The following is a 22,212-nucleotide window of genomic DNA, read 5'->3' as shown; positions in this document are numbered from 1 at the left end:
AACATCCATGGCATTTTAAGTGAGGAGGTTTTAATTGTTCTTCTTGGCTTGCTTATTGGTATACCCGCGTTAGAGTTCATATCCCAGCTTTCTTCCTTGACTCACTGAACTAGCACAGTTCCTATGTCCTGTATTTCTGCTTAAAGTGTGACTCTCTTGTGCTTATGCCCCTCATGAAAATTCAAGTCTTTTGCTGCACTCTCACTCCATCACTGTTGCCAATACATGAAGTTCCTTGGCACAACAGGGCAGACAAACTGTTTCTCTGGATGGCTCATTTTTCCAGAAATGACATGTGTCACAAAGCACCTCAGACTCCTCAAACCCTGTGTTCGTTCCCAGCCAGGCAATATATTCTTGTGCCCTTGTATACAGCCTCCAGTCTTTGAGAGGAAGAAGAATAAACTTTTACCAAATCCGTCCTCAGTATTCCTAGTGTAACTGACTGTACTGTCACACCTAAAGTTTCTGCATCTTCAAACAGCCCCTTCATCCTTTGAGGAGAAAAAAGGATGACACCTACTTTTTTTAATTCTCACTCTCAGGATCATTGCTAAGTAGTCATGGATGTAGCAAAGCTGTATGCCTGAAGAATCGTGTCTTCCTTATGCTGGAAACAGACATTTCTGAACATTCACAACATCATTTTCCATTTCTGTGCTAGACACACTGTCCCAACCCCTGCTCTCTGATTCTGATCGATGAATGAGACTCACTAGAGACTATACATATGAATTTAAATCAAACTTAGAGGAATGATTTTAACTCAAAAGGGCTTTTTTTTTTTTTCCTTTTCAATTTAAATGGCTTATGGTGATGTATATTTCTATTGGTCAGTAAAATGAAAATATTACTTCCACGAGACATTACAGTACAGAGGAAGTGCTTATGATCAGAAAAAAAAACATGATTTACAACTGTAGGGGTGGTTTATGTCTGTGTTACACTTCTTTCCTGGTTGCCTTTTCTAAGGCCATTTAAAACTTCATGTGAGTTGTACTTAAAACACAGTTGCTAATGTATTAAGAGAGAAATGTCAGTATAAGTTTTCATTGCTTTCTCAAAATCTTATTGTGGTAGACGCATGGATTCCATCCCGTAAGGAAACATCTCACGCATTCAGTATCCACCACGAATGCTCCACTTGCTATCCCAGTTTTATTGCCTGATTGAGCATGTTTGAGCAGAGGCTCTGGGGAAAAATTTGAGGCGCCAAGGTAAAGAGCTCGGGAGAGGTGGTGAGCCAGGGTTGCCTCGGGCTGCTCGCTGGAGGCCTGCTGTGACAGCAGCCCAGCCCCCGGCACCCGCGCACGAGCCCCAGCGCGCATGCGTGTGTGTGCGCGTGAGCATGCGCATAAACGCCCAGAAAAACCACAATATTAAGAAATAAATTTCTACTCAGAAGCACAGAAGGGCTTTAGTTTTACAAAATCATTATACTGCCTATACTTCCTTTTTACCATAAGCAAAGGGAAATAGATGGAGCTGAAGCATCAAAATCCTCAAGCTGCAAGCACAGTAGGAGGTGCTTAACCGATAGCACAAAAGAGCTCCTGGATTTTTACAGTAGTAAAAATCACAAATGAGACTGCAATGAATTCTGCAGAATTAAGATTCAACTGTTTGGTGCATCCTGAAAACTTGATCACAAGAAAGTTGCACAAGTGATTTACTAGCACAGGGAACACCTCTCCTCCAGTTCACTGACAAAATGGTCCACCGCTTGATGACACTTGGCACTAGATTTCACATCATTCAGGAGGAAAAAAAATAAAACTGAGGAGCTGAACATCGTATATATTAACACTGAATGTTTACTATGTTCTAGTCATCTGTTAGTAGGCATTTATATCATAACTCCCTCTGTTATATATCTTTTCAACTGACTAGGTATTTTTCTATGTTTCTCATTTCAAACCATTATGCATTTTACTATAGCATTGAAAAAGCAAATAATCTGAGATGGGATCTGTACTTCGCTAGTACAGTAGGTGAAATAAATCCTGCACATATATAGGCCATCTCCATTGACACTGGAATGAAAAATAACCACTGAGGACAGGGTTTCACTTTCCCAGTGTTAATTTCCCTATCTGTATTAGGAACATTTTTCAAACATCTCCCACAGTTACTAACCCTGCAGGTACCACTTTATGGTACCAAGATAGGATGGTGTGATGCCTACAGTTGTGGCACCCTCTCTGTGCTAAGGCTTTGAATAACGCTAACAGAGGCAGCATAGTACCATTTATTAGAAGTGATAGGAATTTTTTCTTTTTCTACAAAAGGCCAAAATACTTTCCTGATGCAGACGGCACCTGTGTTTTAATAGAAAAATATGCTTGAATGGGACTTATATCTCTTAAGTGTAAGCAATTTTTAAGGTGTCTCCTCTCACCATTTCTTTGGATATGGTTTTTCTTTCTTCTTCTAGGAGACTAACCAATAAATTTGTCATTCCAAAGCTGATAGATACTGCTCCAGCCTCCATACAAGTCATGCTCTACTTACAGGTAAGACAGCATTTCCACCATAAAGTCCAGATCACAGTTTGGCCTTTCATCACTAACAAACCAGAACATCCTATTTCCTTCTTCAGCCTGATCCCAGCTTCTCAAATAAATGATTACAAAATTCTAAATCATGTGCAAACAGAACAGTTGCTATTTTAAAGAAAGCAGGGAAGTTAAACACATTTTATCATTTTAGAACAGTGTCACTGCTCAGATATTAATGACAATCAGGATATGCAGAGATATTTAGTCTATGTATTGGCTTAATGAGGAGAAAAATCCATAACCTCCCCCAGAAGACAATGCTCTAGCCAGTGCAGGAATAAGAAAGCTCTAAAATCCAAATAATAAAAATCTAGCTGTCTGATAGAGAAAGGCTGCCCATCCATTCAGACAGGGTGATTAATGTGGAGGTTGGCTGCAATAGCCAGTTCCTTGCCAAAGGAGTCTACTGAGAACAGAGAAATTTGGAGATAATATGAAAATTTTATCTGACATCCTGTAAGTCATTAATGGAAAAACTAGGGAATAATTAAATAATATTTTGGTTGGACAAGATGGCCATTTCAAAGGACAAGAGGTTAACTTGAGAAGCTACTTGCAGGAGTTTCAAAAGTCAAGCACAAAAGAGGTTAGCACCAGAAGATGCAATGAAAATTTACTTTAGCCCATGATCCAGAGTATTAGTATTGTTCTTTAAAAGCATACACAATGCCTGATAACTGCATATTGTGCTGCTAGCAAAATGTTTTAATATGATTTTGGAATGGCAGCTCTTGCTTTTGATGTCCATTTAAAATTGGCTCCTGTTTTGCAACTGGCATTTTCAAGATGACAAATAAATTATATGCACTTTTGTATCATGGCACATGGTGTTTTGCTAGTCTGGAGCATTTGTTTCCTTCTTGCTTTCATGTTTTATCAGATGCTCAATCTTCAAACAACTTATTATTTTAATTGTCACATTAAACACAGCACAAGAATACTTTGTGGTACTGCCCTTCAATATCATTTTTCTGAAGCCCTGTCAGTGGGATTTACCTTCCAGTCTCTTGCCCTGTGTTTCCATAGCACCCTATGATTACTGAATTTGTCACTGAAGCCTGTGCTGAGTCTTTTCTCTTTACACACTTCTCTATCCCTGTATTTGGTCTCTGAAGGCTGCTAACTTCCCCAAAGTCAACAGAATGCCACCTCTTCCTGATGGTGCTACAGATTAATACATCCAGGTACATAGAGCAAAATTACTATCCATACAAATAACAGGTGGTTTATCCCAGTGAGAGATTTTGCAAACCCATGTACTGATACTTCAGTTAATAGTTCGCAGTTACAGTGACAATTACTCCCAGGAAAAGTAAGTACAGAGGCTCAATTTTACCCTTCATCAGTTCAGAACCAATTGTTTTACGAACTCATGAGGAAATCTCTGTTTATGGACATGTTTCTCTGGACCAGATTGTTTATATTTTTTCTCCTCCTCCACCCTTACCCACTATGCCCACCTTTGGCACTGCTATTGAATTGGGGATACAAAACACAATAATTTTGAGTCTATTACTCCCATTCTGCAAGCTTGTGTCAAAAATTGTCTTTTGAAACAGTGATATACTCAGGCAGTCCAAATCCTGACAAAGATACATATTGGCTGTTTTGGTCAGGAAGTTTAAGAGTTTTATCTATACAAGGTATTTTAAGCTAGAAAAAATACAAAGAACAAACCACTGTATAGTTAGTTGCCTTTATGACCGATTCTGCACAGCCTTGGCATGTTTCATAAAAGTGTCTCTGTTCAGGAAAGCAATTATGGACAAATCTAAAACAAGCATTCGCTTAAATGCTTTCCTGAACTTATGCAATGTTCAGGTGGGTTTCAGGAATTCACAGCTTTAGACAATGTATATGTTTGGACAATCTATATTTTTGCCCTTCTGGTTTTGAATGCAGGACACAAGCCTTCAAGGCATTGCAAAACATTGTAAATCTTGGAGTTACGAAAGGCAAACACTGATAGAAGGACTTTACTTGCTTCTGGTTCGGGCTGTATAATGTACTCACACCTCATACATACAAAGCAGGTAAATATGCCCACTTTATCCACTATTAAACCACTAGTCTTAAATCCTTCTAGACTGTGTGCTAGGAATGTGCATTTTCAAACACAGCGTCTTCATGGTATTCTTTTAATGTGGACTGCCATGACAGTAACCAGAAATCTTTCCTTGCAGCCAGTTCCGCTTATCTCCAAGCTGCTGCACAGGTGTGTCAGAGCTTGCAAGGCAGCACCATATGGGGCACTGAACGTTGCTATGAAGAGAGGAATATTCTCCCTCATGTATACATGTACAACAGTGTGCTCCGAGAGCTAACAGTTCTTTCTGTTTAAAATTTTACTCCCCTCTCACCTCACCTCCAAGAAGCAGTAGAGTAATAGAGATATCTGCAAAGGGGAGCAAGAGATCTTCACAGATCCTCTTGCCCTACTGCAATTTACTGCCTTTACATCCCATCCTGATGGCTGGTTGCTTCCTTCATCACCACTGTGCTTCTTCCATTATGACAAAAAATGATGAGGCAAGAGGAAAAGACCTGCAATCACAAAGCAGCTCAGCGATAGCCCAGCTAATAACAGGAAATAAAATGCATTGTGCTTCCCTGCTCCTGCGAGAGAAAATGATGAAGCACAAACCCGGCTCTCATCATTCAGCAGTCTGGCTTAAGGAAAAAAAAAAGAAAAAAAAAAAAGCAAGAAAGAGAGAGACACCACATGACAGCTGAAGAAAAAGATTTTGGACTGTGTCACAGCAATTGTTCTATTTTCTGTGTTACATAACCTACCCTTTTTAAGTCTGTCTTTGTACCCACACCTGTGAAGTCATCAGACCTGATAAAAGCAGAGGGATACTACAACAGTTGACACTAAATCGCATGCCCAGCAAGCAGTAACAGCCATCATGTTTCAGAAAGTATACATTATTTCAGTTTTGCACATGGATTAATCCCTCCAGTAATTCATGATCAAACTTCTGTCAATTGTGTTTTCTGTTCCAAAATCTACATTGATTACTGTAACAGGGGAAGATATTTGCTTTCTGTTGTTTATTTATTTGCTAAAAGACTCTACCCAAAATACTAAAAACCTTACTGTATTCAGTGTTTTTCCCAGAAACTAAATCTTTAGAAATATATTCCAGCAAAATAAAGAACCCCTTTGCAGTCTATTTCCTGATCTTTAAGCAAGAATTTAGTTTTGTCATCCAAATTTTTACTATCTTTGCCAAAACAAAAAGAGGTATTTATCAGCTACATTGCTTTCCACACAAAAATAAGACAGTTTTGCAAAGCTCAGGATTTCAACAATTCACTGGCCCCTGTCATCTTTTCTGATAATGGCTGGATTTTTTAACTCCAACTTTCACTCACTCCTTAAGCAGTTTTACTGCTCAGGGCTATATATATGTGTGTGTGTTTGTATATATATATATATATATATATATATGTTTTCCTAGTGAGTGCTGGTTGAGATGATTGTAACTTTAATAAAACATTTTAAAAGACAGTGCCAAAAAAGACACCAAATACATTACTAGACTTTCCTGTCTTTCACTCCTATCATTTTATAACTAACTTAACAGCATTTCTAAGACTTTTGCAAAATATAGGGACAACCAGAATACAAATATTATCAAACAGGATTTTTTTTCTCCATATTATTTCCTTCTGTCTTAAATAGGTAACGTTTCATTCAATTTACATAACTTTTGTGCTATTTGTGTTATCTTTGCCTTACATCGCTGGCACAAACCATATGCTTTTTGTTATTTTATAGAGGAGCTTTTTGAGCATAAGAAAAGGGTTAAGTCAATTTATGAAATACAGAAGAGCATCAGCCACTGATACTGTAGCTTCTCACATTACTGAAGGTCCACATTTCTTAACAACATTTTTGTTTCGCCAGTGTTTCACCAGTGTAATGATGAACGGATGCTGCATACCCCCAGGCTCACAAGCAGCTGAGAAAAGTATGCCACTATAGAAAAATAAAATGTTAGATTTTAATAAATATAATGTGTCATGCAGCTGTAGACTTAATGTACAGACACGTATAACGTATTAGTTATAGGCATGTTCATAGTATCTAACTTTGTTCTGATAATGAATTTATATCCTGATTTATTCAAACTCTATGTGATGAACTTAACTATAAATATATACAAATTAAGAAGTACATAATAATCTCCAGCACATAGCTGGAACACTAGGATCACCCCTGTACAAAAGGCACCTACTCCGGCGGCTTTCTGCACAGGGAAACAAGGAGCCACCCAGGCAGAGCCTCGCTGCCTGGAGCCAAAAACCCAAATTTAACAGGAATGTCACCTGCCTAAATAACAATCAAATACCCCCAAAATACAGATTTTAACTCTCATTTAACTATTTTGGAAAACTCGTGTTGAACGGGGCCAGCAGCCCCAGGCCGGGCGCGTGCGAGGCTCTCGGAGTCGCTGCACAGCCCCTCTGTCTCGGTAGCCGCCTTTACGCCCTGCAGGTCACTGCTTGGAATGGGATAAATCCTGGAAAATCTCTTGACTCGCAGTACGTAGAAACTACAGTGCAAAGCAATATTTGTTTTGAAAATAAGATTACAACATATAGAGTGATTCATAAATATTTGCATTTTATAATTGTTTCTGCAAATGAATTGGCAAGTCAAACCACACAGGAAGGTTATTTTTTGCCTACAAAGAGAATGAGCTGTAGAATTTCAACCAGTTTCATTCTTAGTATCCGTGAGCTCTGGTCATTTTTCAAGTGTACTGTACTGCTAAGATGATGTTCTCTTTCAGGGCTCTTTCCGGGATTTTATTACTCATTTTTCCGGTGCACAGCCTCTCGCTCGCAGTCAGCGCGTGCGCTAGCCGTGCGAAAGGCAGCCACCCCAACGAGCGACCAGCGGCGCGCGCCGGAGCGGAGACGACGCTTCCCGCGGGCGCGTCCCTGCTTTGCCCTACGAGCACGCTAGCGTACGTAAGGCACTTCGGCCTGTGCCGCCGCGGGGAGGCGGCGCGCCCGGCTCGTGCCGCAGGCGGGAACCCGCCCACGGAACTCCAGAGAGCAGGACAAGCGCCCTCCTCACGGGCACCGCTGACACTGATACCGGGGAAGTCAGGGAACCGTGGGAACACCAGCGGAAGCGCCGTGGCCTGTCGCGCTGGGATAACGCCGGCCTCAGAGCAGCTTCCACCGGAGCCCCCGGGAGCTGGAGTGCAAATCCCCAACGTCCCTCTCATCCTGAGGACTGGGAAACATACGGAGGTTGGAAATCCCTCTCCAGGCTGCTGAGCCGGAGTGCACTCAGGAGTACCTTCTGGAGGGGAGCTACTGAGTCACTTCTCTGTCCTTTCTCACTCCTCAGGGAAGGACAGGAAGAGAAGAACGTCAAAGGCGGAAGAGAAGTCCAGGTCACAGACAACTCCCACGCAACAGCCCCAGAGCGAGATGCTCACAAAGCGGCGATACCATTACCTGGAGACAAAAGACACCTGGAGCGTAATGCACGGCCAAAACACCTCAGGCCCGCCTGCTCCCTCGCGCCTTCTGGAGATCCTACCCAGCGATGAGGCTGCTCTCCCAGGCCTCCTGCAGGAGGGCTGCCTCTCCTAGGAGAAGACAACACACGGGATTGCATTTCAGAAAAACTGGTGTCAAACCCTCGTCTCCCTCCCACTCCTTTCCGCCTACTCCTGCTCTCAACCCTCCACCCGGCAGACACGTACACACACGCTGCGGTTTTGCGTTTGTTTTTCTCCACTGAGCTGGGATCTTGAAGGGGAATTCAGGCAAGAAAACACGAGCAAGAACTGGTCCTGCAAACACATCATCCCGAGGGGCCGCCCACAGCACCCGAGGGCTAGCGCCGTCCTCCGGGCTGCGTCCCCGTAACGCGTGCTTGTCGCACAAACCATCCTGAGGGCACAGACGAAAAGCAACCCGTCGACAAACACCGCAAAGAGACTATCCACACCTGCCTGTCGCACAGCCAGTCTCCCGTTATTGAACTGATGATCAACGGCATGCGAGGCAGCCAAAACGTGTTCGAAATGTGCAGCTAGAACCGTGTTTCAGACAAAGCTGGGAAAAAAACACACGCTTAAGATGGTCGCAGTAGAGGTTCACATCTCCATTTTGGACATGTTCTCCTTCCTCCCCTTAGCCTGTCTGCGTACCTGGCAGGCTCCCCGAGATGTCTCCCAAACTCCAGCAAGTATACCACCAATTTCGGATCATCTGAATGAGGCTGTTGCTAAGCAACACCTTGTCTCTCTCACTCGCTCTCCTTTTTTTTTTTCTCTTTTTTTGGATTCAGTTACATTTAAAAAATCCAGGATGTGCTGGATGTGAGCTGAGACAGAAGATGCTGCTTAAAGTTTTACTAATGTTATCACAGCTTCTCTAACAAAAAAAAAGTTAAGGTTTAAAATTTTGGAGTTCTTACAAAATAATGCCTCAAAAAAAGTTTGCTCTTCCCAAATCTCTGTAAGATTTTATTTCCTATATTCTTCTCAGTCTTCAAAAAAAAAGTTATATGCTGTTTATTAATAATATGATGTTACTAATTCTTTCTTACAGTCCATCCTATACTTTTAGGCCTCCAGTACTAATCAGCTTTCTTATGCCCCTTCCTCCCCACACATACGTCCGCACACACGCATGAAGGTTTGAGGGCCATTTCCCTGACTGAGCTACTGTAAACACGTCAAAGGAAAAATCCATATAAGAGATGACCCAAAGCACACAACTCCAATGGGAGGTTTTCTTGTAATTTCAACAGGTTTTGAATCAGACCCTAAGAAACAAGTCAGGCAATTTATAAATTTCCTTGCAGACACTGCACGTAAAATTGCGAAGCTGTTTCTGTGAAGAGACTCATTAATTTGGAAGGGTGGCTGATGCCCAAAGGGAGACCCACTTCACCACGAAGGTTGCAATGCCACACTGGGATTTCATTAGCACACCGGATAGGAAAGACGCTAAAATAAAATGTAAATAACTACCTAATTATGCATGCACTACAAAACGGAGAGCCACCAAAGTAATTAGAAATGTCCATACATGGCAACGGGAACAGCAAGCTGAGCACGGAGAGTTACTGCTCTGCAGCTACGGCAGCGCGGTGATCGCTGAGAGTCTCCAGGTTGGGAAGTGGCAAAAAGAGACAGTGTTTCTTAAGCGTGCTGCCTGCGACTAAATCTAAATTAATAAAATTACAGGGGATTGAACCACTGCTAAACTAAGATATTCTAGGTTCATCCTTCCGTATCAGAGATCTGTCTCAGGGAAGGCTGAAATCATACGCTAGTGGGAGGCATAAAATTCAATTGTTTTTAACCAAACTGAACCCCAGTAAAGACAAATACAGAGCTGTATATTGCCAGAAGAAACGGCAGGAGCTGCTAGAGAGGCTGAACTTAATGACAAGTCAGGAACTAAGACGTTTCTGCTTCTCTTCACCAATTAAAATTTTCTCTTATTTTCATGTCATTATTCTACCTGTAAAACTAAGGGATTCAGTGTAAATGCTTCATTATTTTTCAGAACCTCTTGTTAGACCTTTTTAATCTTTGGCTCAAAAAGATGTCATTTTGAAACTATTTTTCTTCTAAGGGAAGCACCATCTTCGCTCAGAGACGTAGGAAACTTTCTTTGCGGAGAATACCATTATGCAGAATGGCACAAATTTTGCTGTCACCTATAATCCTAAAACTCCTGCGGAGCTATTCAAGCTACATGGGCATTTCAGAGAAGAGTCTGTTTTAACTCCTAGACACTCTCCACCGTCTTCACCACAAGAGCCGTCCCTTCCCGCTCGATCCTCCTGCCAAGACCCCCCGGTACCTGCGCCGGGTCACGCCTGCGGCCGCCGTAAGCGCACGGCCAGGTCCTCGCTCTGCCTCTTCCCCCTCTCAAGCCTCGCCTCCGTCCTGGTTAGAAACGGGTTTGCCGGGGAGGAGGCTCACGCCCGGCCAGGAGGCTCGCGCAGGCGTCGCTGCTGCGCTTAGCTCAGCGGAGCGGGAAACGCGCCCACGTTCGGAGGTCCCGTGTGGCTCGCGCCGTCTCCCCTCCTCCGGAGCGGCCCGCTCCGCCGGCTTCGCGCCCCGTCTCCCGCTGCTCCCAGCGCGCCGCTGGAACGCTCCTGCCTGGGAAAGCCAGCGGGGCCCCTGCCCCGGGGCCGCGCCGAGGCGGCCGCAGCTTCGCCCCGCCGCGGCCCGCCTGGGCCACCGCGTCGGCCGCGACCGCTGGAGACCCTCCAACCCGCGCTGCTTCTCCCCTTTTCCTTAAACAGCGTGCCATTTTTAAAAAACACCTGCAAATCTGAAGAGGAAAAAATGTCTCTGGTTGGACGCTGAGAAATGAGAACGGAGCGTGAACAAGGTGCGTTTCTGTTGCGGCGATCCTTAAATAAAAATAAATACTCCTTTCCAAGTTTAAGGAATGAAAAATAAACGGTTTAATACTGCAGGTGTAGGTTGTGTGCCATTTCAGAATGAAAAAAATAGTTAGAAATCCTTTACGCATGGAATTTAGTTACAAAAAATGCAGTCTGTCTACAGTCCACTTCTCAGTTTTCTTAGTAAGCTTTCCAGAAATAAGCACAGAACTATTAAGCCAGAAATCACCTGTCCTGTGGAAGTCAAGGGCTGAATGCTGGATTCTGGAAAGAGCACAGATCTGAAGGACAAAACATAAAGTCAAATTTCTCAGGGAAGTATTTTCTGCATGAGCAGAGCAACCACATTTAGAACTCTGTATCTGTAGTCGTAGGCTTTTTACTTTCCTTTTTTTTTGAGAAAATAAAGGAGGAGGGAGAAATTTCTGGTTTACAGGCTGCAGGACTGGATTTGAAACATGCCATATTTTGTGTGGTCTAGCAGGATACTGCTGGTTCAGGGAGCATACTATTTGCAACTGTTTTCCTGGATAATAACATCACGTGGAAGTGTTTTATACCCAAGACACATAAAAGATTTATAATCCAAACGTCTAAATACTCAAATAACCTTGTGCCAAAGCAGGTATGAAATACTAGAGGAAAAATAAATAAAGGAAATCATGTTTGGAAAAAAAGAGAGCATGAGGTAAGGTGCTGCTGCTGTTTTCCTAAAGCAGTGAGGAGGTTTGTGAAGAGCTTTACATTCCTTGAAGATAATATTAAATTATAACCATACTTCATCCATTCAAATCATTAACAGGATGATTTAAGTTATCTCCTACCGAGGGCTTGATCTAGGACTAGAAACACACTGGAAAGAAGAGGGTGCTTCATTGCTTGCTGTATTCTGAAAGTATTACTTAAATTACATTCAAGTCATCAGATAATTATGAACTTTCTTTTCCTTTATATTTATATGGAATATTTATTGAATTGCACAGTGTGCTTTTACAATAAAGTGCTTTTTACGCCAGTTTCTTTGTTCATCCAAAATAAAACTGACAGTTATCCTTTTATAAGCTATTCTGAGAACATTTTCTCTTCTTTGAAACTGATTGATGCACTACTTTAAATGTTCCTGCAAATATCGTTCCAATTCAAGTTTCTGCATAATGTAATAAGAAGATAAAAGAATTCTATACTTCAACAAGAGACATTACAAAGCAACTAGAGACGTTATCAAGGGCATTAACAAGCTCCTAATAGCAATAAAACCTTTTAACTGTCTCATGTAGAACATGCTCCCACCAAACCACCACATATTATGGTAATTGGCTGCAATTTCTGAATCTTTCATTGTAAAGTTACAAAGAGTTAGGAAGAACTGAAGAGTGAACCTGGAAGCCACAGCTTAGTCGCTTATCCTTTTTTTATTGTTGTTGTTATGGTGTTTTCTTTACAATGTATGAAATCAGCATGAGTCCCAGCTGCAGCAGCATTTTATATTCTGCTCTAAGGTTGCTGATTTTCATGTTATTTTTACTTCTCAGTATTTAAACATGCAGGGTTTTAATCCTTCTAGCAGCTATCATTTAAATAGAGTATTACAATGCTTATCAAGTTTCAGGAACCATAAGGCAGTGTGAGCTAGTCATATTTTAGACACTTCATGTTTGTTCATCGCAACACTGGAAGTTTAAAAAAATGAAAAGTGACTTAACTTCAGGGCCCTAATTTACCTTATGAAATAAAGCAATACATTGCATGCTTTTCTCTTTCAATTTCGCCTTCATTTTCCCCTCTGAAAAATATATAACTTAAACTTGATCCAGGGGTCCCATGAATATAAATACAAAATTCAGTAAACTATCAAAATAAAACCATAACCTGCATTTACAGCTCTTATACAGTAAGCAGAAAAGTGGAGAACTGACACAAGGCTCTGCAGCGATTAACCTGCAGTTTAAAGTCATATGTCCTGCTGACACGTCTATCATGCAATGAGACTCCTCACTGCCTGGCAACCTGTTTACTCGAGAGGGGCAATCCTATTGGTACTGGAATCATGCTTGGAAGGAGAAGCTGTCATTTCACATCTCTGAAACAATCCTGACTTAATACACAAGAAGCCAAGAAACAAAGTACAGCAAAAGAAACTCCAGGAAAAAAAAATATTTAAGGTCTGCAACATCTCCAGCCCAAAGCTTGGCATTTGGACAACACAGAGCCTGTCACACTTGATCTGCATGACGATGATTGGCTTTCGGTGCATATGTGCAAGGTTTACAGAAGAAACGCACGCTAGAAACACAAACCAGGAGAGCTGGACTGCCCCACTTTCTGTCTCCCAAGAGGGAAGATCGACATCGCTGCCCAAGCGCTTGCTGATACCTTGAAGGTGCTCGCACAGACTTCACAGAGGTCCCTAAAACAAAGTATGCAATTTCTATCTACTCCAAAAAAAAAAAAAAAAAAGTAATTCCATTATTTCCTGTAATGTTTAATGACACAATCCTGTCATTAATATATTACAGTAAATTAATCTTTTGTTATTGCCATTATCAAAGGCTCCCTTAATTAGACTCACTTAAGTGTTTGTTAAGGTTTTTTAACAACAGTGTACACATTGCACAGTTACAAACACGTTCTCAGCAGTTATTAACAAACCCTCCTTAAATCTACCTAGAAGTAAAATAGAGCCAGGACAAATAAACTACATCTTTTTCCCCAAAAATCCTTGAGTATGCTCTTCTCCTTGCAACTACTGTAAAAGTTTGCAAAAAAATAAAAATAAAAATAAAAAGACATTAGGAACAAAAGAACAGGAAGAAATCTTCAACAAAATCTAATACATATCTGAAACATTTTATCAAAACACTGCAACCACCACAACTACACTATCAAAAAACATGAAATGGATGGTTTTGCTTGGTACTCAGTTGTCTTCAATAAATTCCACTGAAAGCTATATGGCTTTGCATTTGTTCTAATCGACTGCATCTATTGGCCGTTTCCGTGTTGCTTTTGCCTGGTGTTAGCTCATTAACTATTGGTAGCGGGAGATTAGCCTTGTGGAAACAAAACCGGCATCACTCAATGCCGCATTACCTCACGGCTTTCTGCAGTGAGTCAAAGCCGGTCCCGGTCCCGGCTCAGCCTTCTGAACGGCGGCCTCGTTTCGGGGCATTTCGGCAGACGCTCGGAGCTAAGGCAGTAACTTTTAGCGGCAGAGCTCTGCAGGAGCCGGCCGGGAGAAGCCCGCGGCGAGGGGAGCGCAGCGCCGGCGGGCAGCGGGCAGCGGGCAGCGGGCAGCCTGCGCTCGGCGCTGCCCTCGGGGGGCCGCGCGGCGCCCACGCAGCGCGCGCTGTCGCGCGGGTCGGCCGAGCCCCCCGCACCCCGCACCCCGCGGCCGCGCGGCCCTCGCGTTGCTGCCCGCGGCGCGGACTCATCGCGGGGGCCGCTGCGCGTTAATCAAAGCCTGCCGGCGTTTGGGGCCAGGGCGGCACAAGTCACACGGGGGACAACAACCCCGACTCTCGCTCCCACGCAGGAGTTTACCCCCGAGCCGGGCCGGGCCGGGCCGGGCCGGGCCGGGCCGGGCCAGGCGGAGCGCGGCTCCCTCCGCCCCTGCCCGCCTGGCTGCGCGGCGCGGCGCGGCTCGGTGCGGCGCGGCGCGGCGCGGCTCGGCGCGTGGGGAAGTCCACGAGCAGCCCCTGGCGGAGCCGGGCGGCAGCGCTGCGCGCGGCGGCGGCGGGGCCGCGCCGAGCCGGGCCGCGCCGAGCCGGGCCGCGCCGAGCCGGGCCGCGCCGCTGCGGGGTCCCGGCGCCGCTGGCGCCCTGCGCGGCGTGCGCTCTTAGCCGCTTCTGCTGCTCCTGGCATTCCTCGTGCTTTTAGGGGAGAACAAGTCATCTGGAAACGTCCAAAAAGCTGCTTGTACCCAGGTCAGTTCGTCTGATTAACACGCCGTTCTTCAAGGGGAAGATGGAGCAGACAAAACCAGCACACCAGCACAGTGGGCATCTTACTAAAAACTCGCGGCTGGAAATCATGTCGTGCCCCTCATGCTCTTTCCGAGGGCATGCGACATTGGCAAGGTACCTCTTGTCTAAAGAGGTCAACCACCGGCGGGGATCCAAAGTGCCACTCGTCGCCGGGGTTGTGAAACACCCCGTGGAAGTTAACAGCGGACCGGCTCGGGAAGCAGCTGCTCACCCAGGGCGGCAGGCCTCCCCGGGCAGCAACACCGCGCGAGTTACCTGCCACACGCTGCACTGCACCGCACCGCGGTACACTGCACGCAGCTGCAATACACTGCGGCTCACTGCACCCCACCGCGATACACCGTGCCATGCTGCACCCCGCTGCAATACACTGCAGTGCGCTGCACAACACTGCACCCCGCTGCAATACACCACGCCATGCTGCACCCCGCTGCAATACACTGCAGTGCACTGCACAACACTGCACCCCGCTGCAATACACCGTGCCATGCTGCACCCTGCTGCAATACACTGCAGTGCGCTGCACAACACTGCACCCCGCTGCAATACACCACGCCATGCTGCACCCCGCTGCAATACACTGCAGTGCACTGCACAACACTGCACCCCGCTGCAATACACCGCGCCATGCTGCACCCCGCTGCAATACACTGCAGTGCGCTGCACAACACTGCACCCCGCTGCAATACACCACGCCATGCTGCACCCCACTGCAATACACTGCAGTGCACTGCACAACACTGCACCCCGCTGCGATACACCACGCCATGCTGCACCCCGCTGCAATACACTGCAGTGCGCTGCACAACACTGCACCCCGCTGCAATACACTGCACCATGCTGCACCCCGCTGCAATACACTGCAGTGCACTGCACAACACTGCACCCCGCTGCGATACACCACGCCATGCTGCACCCCGCTGCAATACACTGCAGTGCGCTGCACAACACTGCACCCCGCTGCAATACACCGCGCCATGCTGCACCCCGCTGCAATACACTGCAATGCGCTGCACAACACTGCTTTACACTGCACCCCACTGCGATACACCATGCCGTGCTGCACCCCGCTGCAATATACTGCAGTGCGCTGCACAACACTGCTTTACACTGCACCCCACTGCGATACACTGTGCCGTGCTGCACCCCGCTGCAATATACTGCAGTGCACTGCACAACACTGCTTTACACTGCACCCCACTGCGATACACCGCGCCGTGCTGCACTCCACTGCAATGCGCTGCACAACACTGCTTTACACTGCACCTCACTGCGCTGCACCATGCTATGCAATACACTGCACCTTACGCTGCACCATGCTATGTAGCAGTATGCCGCCACCTGGCAAAGGGCAAGGGCTCAAAGGTGCACATTTAGCCCTAAAGATGATTGCTCAGCTTTTCGCAGCCAAACTGTTCTTCCAGTATATGGGAAAATGAAAAGTGGTAAGATCAGACAAATTCCAGTTACAAAAACAGTTTGATTGTGATTTAGCGAGATCAGTGAAATCAAATAAACCATTGAAATGGAGATAAAAAGCTCCTTTGCAAGTTTCTACTGAATGTCACCTTATTTGAACAAGAAAGGAAGGAACAGACCTGAGGAAGTCAACGATGGGAATAAACTCAGCCCAAACTCCGAATTAATAGTTGCTACTCGCCTGACACCAGAAAGCACCACGGAGCCCAGGGGACGGGGTCACGCTGGCAGGCGCTGGGCTGCTCGAGGGTGATTTCACCCCGCAGCTTCAGTCTGGGATCACGTGGGCCCGGGGACGCAGACCCCCTGCCGAGGCTCTGCCCCACACCGCAAAGCCCCAAAACGCAGAGCGGAGCTGCAGCTCGCGCCGCTCAACGCACAAGGGGAAACACAGCGGCCGCCCCGGCGCAACGGGCGACTCTTCCCGTGCTTAGAAGAACCACATTCACTCATTCATGGAGCTCAGGTGACACCAGCTGCTGGATTTTACAACCATGTTCCCAGCACAGTTTGCTTCTTCCTGTGTAAAAAAAATGTGGGCAGACATTTCTCAAGAGTATGCTTGGAAAATCTGCTATTTCAGCATAGAGGTATCGTATTTAAGATGCATCCCAGCTTAGAAAATCAAGCTGTCAAAAATAATCAGGCAAAATAATCCTACATTAAAAATAAATAAATAAATCACAGAAATAAAGAAAGAAAAAGAGACTAACTTTTGAAATCCTGATCTGAAATTACAAATCTCACCAAGGTCATTCTGGTCCTAGAAAAAAAGTGAGTAGGACTGGGATCTCCTGAGTAAAGCAGCCCACAGTATTATTTTGAGGAATTAGCCAACCGGAATAAATACAAGGTATTAAATACGACTTCAAAAGACTGTACTGAGTAAACAACCTCTGGATGTGGGGAGTCCACAGAAAGTCTGAAATGCAAGTGTTTAAGAGTCTCAGCATTAGGGTGTCCATCACTGATTCTTTGAAGAATGTATTTTGATCAACTCTTTTTCTTTCTCCATTTCATAGGCTCAGAGGGCTGTTCAGGTTGGAAGGGCTCTCACAAGGTCTCTAGTCCTGCTCAGTGTGGCACCAGGCATCACACCAGACCCTGCTGCCCTGGACTTCGTCCAGTGCGGTCCCCAAATCCTCCAAGGCTGGAGGCTGCACAGTGCCCCTGCACAGGCTGTGCTGCTGCCAGGCTGTCCTCATGAAGAGCATGTCCTCATGTTAGGCACCCTGTGGCCATCTCATCTTGGGCTAAGCCAACCTGTCCCTCCGCCTTGCTCCAGCCCTGCCATCTCCCTGGCCCCCTGCTGAACTCGTTCCAGTTTAAGGACACCTCTCCTGTACTGGGGCCCCAAAGTGGCCACCGTATAGTAAGGGCTCTGCAGAGAGGATAACCACTTCCCTGGGTTCCTGCTCTTTGGCCACGCTGCCAGCTCCCGTTCAGCTTGCCCGCTGCTGGACCCCCGGGCTTTGCTGCCAAGCTGGCCCCCGCGGGTCCCAAGCAGGGGGGGTTCCTGCCCGGGGCTGGACTTTGCTTGCCATTTAGCTCTGTAAAGTGCCACCACTGGAAACACTAAGACAGTGCAGAAACCCGCAGCTGGCCAACAGCTGCCCCTGCTTTGCGCTAGCCGAGGAGCGCCCCCGCGCTCACAGCCCTTTCGGTTTTTGCAGCCTTCTTTTTAGGGTCTCAAGTCCCCCTGCCTCCGCGCTGTCGCTATGGGCCCTGTCTCAGCCTCCCCATCCCCTCTCTTTCCAGGTCTAAAGGACACAAACAGCCAAAAGGAGACAGGCCGAAACAGGTTGCTTCCATGGCCGCAGAGACCCAGGTGAGCCTCTCTCGGCTCTAGCGGATCTCCTGCTGGGGCTCTGTTGCCAGTTGCCTCCAACACTTCAGGAGGAACATTTTCCATTACTTTTTTCATTTCCAGCTCTCAACCTTCATATCACATGACTTCAGGTTAAAACAGCAGGAATTTTGTACAGCTTATCCAGTTCAATATGATCTTTCTGTCAGCTGTGGAAAAAAGATTAGTAAAAGTTAAAGCCAAAGGCCAAAATCCAGCTGTGATTCATCTCCAATCTCACCCTAGAAACTTAACCTCATTCCCAATACTTGAGTTGTTCTAGCTGAAACCAAGGGCTTGTGCACATGAACCATCACGCATAACCTTAACACTCAGCACAAAACACTTTCAGCTAACTTAACCAGATTTTTCCCTGTCATGCACGTCTTTTAGTGATTAACCCAGTCCAACAGCTAGAACAGAAAATACCATGTTGTATCCTCTACCAAACATGTATTTAATGGTGACCCCCTCCCCACAGGATTGCCAGCTCCATTTTTGCTTCAGACAGGTAAAAGCGTCAAAAGAGTCACATTGGCTTAGACCACAAGTGCATCCAGCCAAGGGCGCTCTCTTAACTATGGCCTCAAGGGAAAAGGAGGAGAGCAAGTAAGCATATATGGATATTCCTGCTGACAATCTCTGGCCTCAAAGGTAATGCCTTTGTATTTAATCAAAAACCATACAGGGCAGAGGAGTACCTCACTGGCGTTTCCCATTGCATTCCTAAGAGAGGTCCGCCTCTGGACAGCAGGTCTTCACTGCTCCTGGTGGCACCGCTCTTCCAGGGGAGCTTGTGCAAGCTTTTGCCTAAATCTAACACATAACATCCCTATGATACCTATTTATATATATTATACTGGATTAGCAATGAGATAAATATTTTACTTCTACTATTTTAAAACTATTCCCACATTTAATATTTAGCAGCTCCGGACCGGCGGGACGCTCTGCTTCCTACCGACGTCACGTCACGGTGGCGGGGCGGCAGCCGGCACGGAGCACAGTCCAAAGCCTGTTAAGCAGCAAGGAGGGGAGGCGCAGGCCCTGCCTCCCCTCTCCAGCGCTCTCTCTCTTCCGCTGGGAGAGGATTTGTCTTGTTCTGTCTGTCATCTTCTTTGGCAAACACCGGTCACCGGAGTAAACCTGGTAGCTAGGCTGACTTCTGACCCCTCCGTTCAGATCTGTGTTGTATAAATGTGTCGCTGGCGATATTTGCTGGTAGTAAAACTCCTTCGTTCTTTATCCCGTTAAACAGAAATGTATCATAAAATAGAACATAAGGGAATTTTAAAGTATTATAAATATAGGATTAGGAAACTTGCCAGCAATATCTATTGCTGACAGCTGACTTTATTAAAGTTCATCAGCATTAATTGCCTCATTGTTGAATGACTTTTGCATGTAATTATCACCAGTCTAAACACAGATTGCCTCAGGTACAGTATCTAATGCGATCATGTGTTCTGAATCCTATTAAAATAGCTGAGATGTAACAGAGATTATTCTCTCCCTAAAGAGCAAGGAAGTGAAAGAAGCAACAGAAACAGCGGGAAATGATTTTGCTCAACCTAAATGGTGCTAGTTTTTCGATATCATTCCAAGATTTCCAGCAATTCTTTGGTGCCATAGATGCTAAAGCAAGACTTAGAGATGCCAGTTCTGTACCAGTGTAATTCATCTCAAGGACAAGCAAAAATTCCTGTGCCCCACTAGAAAGAAAATGCCTGAGGCATGATTGCTAAAATGGGCTTTAAACATCATGCTATATTTTAATAGACAGAAAGATGGATACATCAATGTCTAAAATAATAATTCTTAGATTATATTTATCAGAACAAAGCAAGGCTGGAATCATAATTTGAAGAAGTCTAGGCTCCAGTGTCGTGGACTAATGCCCAAGGAGAAAGGACACACAACCCCTTCTTTGAACTTCTATGCTGTTTTAAGGTATCTTCGAGATCTAAAGGCTCAGCATCAAAGACAAAATTTCATACTTTTTTTACATCAACCTAAAATCTTCAACACCATATTACTGTCCCATTCCCAAACATTATTTTCTCAATGAAAAGTAAATAATTGATTACAAGTCCTTTTCCTCCTTGTACCAGCCCTTTAGAGACCCGCTTAACAGAATACACTTTACTCTTCTGAAACACTACATGCAACGGAGACGTGAAGGGTTAAAAAATTAAAAATATTACTTTGGAATTATGCCTATAGATTTATTTAAATTCTTCAAAAAGATCATCTCAAAAGCCTCGATATAGTTTTAGAAATGGGTTGCTTGTCATAGCAAATCTTATTTTTACCATCATAAACTCACTACATGAAGATTTTTTCCCTAAGACCTACCAGGGCCCAATAGTGACTTTTTAGAGAGATCTATAGTCAAGATAGTGTTTCAGTCATAGATTTAATAGCAAAGGACTTCAAAATTTTGTTATGTGGTATTTAAAATAGAGTATGCAAAGCTATATTGAACAAGGACCCTTAATAGTTGGTAATATCAAAAAGTCCATAGCCAAATAAGGGATTTGACTGTGGAACACAGACAGACAGATTTAGAAATTCTACAGCATTTTTAACCAACACCAGGCTGTTCTTGATCTCATATTGTGTGATGTAAAGTGTTTTTGCAATCCTCTGGTAAGAAAAGAAGCTATGGACATGAATAAAGACAAGACTTGTCACATATTACCTTCCCTCATTCCTCCTCATATTGCTTTTTCTCTCAAGTTTATTACCATTAATAACTGGAAGCACTGATGTAGCCTTTTAGGGTATTAGACCAAACCTGTAAATTAATGCATTGGTTCATCACAATTCATTAATCAAGCCTGTGCTGGGTTTAACAGACAGCAGATTATTAAAGACACCAAATTACACAGACAAAAAAAAATCCAGCTCCCAGAGGGTCAGATGTAATGTGAATGGTTTTGCATAAAACCATAAACCTGCTATTAAATTAAAAACAGGCAAAGTTATGTCCGCTGCTTATCTAAAGTAATTTTTTTTTTTTAAAAGGGATGTTACGCTAATTTACTTCTTAACTGGTCCTGGTTACACAGCAAAGGACTAAAGGTTAACTGCAATGGCTCCTCTGATGCTTGGTTAAGCAACTTACACTAACATATCCTGACTGAGGTGAAGAAATTAATGAAATTACTACTGTAATTCATTACTAATGGAAAATTGTCAATGCTTTCAGACAGCAGTTCACACAAATTTTCTGCAGACATGAAGACCTAGTAGTGTGACTCATGCTCTCAGACTTGCTACTCTTATTTCAAGTTCTAGCACCATTCATCACAGGCGACCTGTATGCCATGCTATCTAGTAAAGTTTAGCAACCTTTGATCTCAATAGCTGAGGCCCTTCTACTTCTGTGACACGGGTTTGTGAAGGAAGAAAAAATAACATGTAATTTTCAGCATCAATCTAAGGAATGTTAAAATAAACAGAGAAGAGATGTAGAATCATTCCAACCAGTATCCAAAATATAATAAACGCATTAAACTGTAATTTGCCACCTAATGGTACTAAAAGCAAGTAAAAATTCGAATGTTTTTTTCTTATTAATTTAAGGGGCAGAACATTTATCACAAATAGAGTGCAGGTAGTGAAGAGCCTGAACAAAAGTGGCCCTTTGGGCTCCCAGCCCTCTTTTGCCTAGTTTGCTTTTATATCTTCACTAAAATGCCGAACAGAAGGTCAAACCACGATAGGACACCTCCCCAGAGCAATTCGTCTGCGACTGCTAGAGTAGGCACTATCCTACAGATAACAAGAATTATGCTATATTCCTTCTCTTTGACATAAATAAAATATCTAAAATTACTTTACTACGTATGACATAAAACTCCTCGTAGGAGCATTTCCTTACGTTTGTTTACAGTATCCTGTTGTTTTATGGTTGTGAGGTTATGCTGGGGGGAAAAT

The sequence above is a fragment of the Rhea pennata genome, chromosome 8, assembly GCF_028389875.1.
Source record: "Rhea pennata isolate bPtePen1 chromosome 8, bPtePen1.pri, whole genome shotgun sequence".
NCBI lineage: Eukaryota > Metazoa > Chordata > Aves > Rheiformes > Rheidae > Rhea > Rhea pennata.
Note: the sequence above shows the minus strand (reverse complement) of the source record.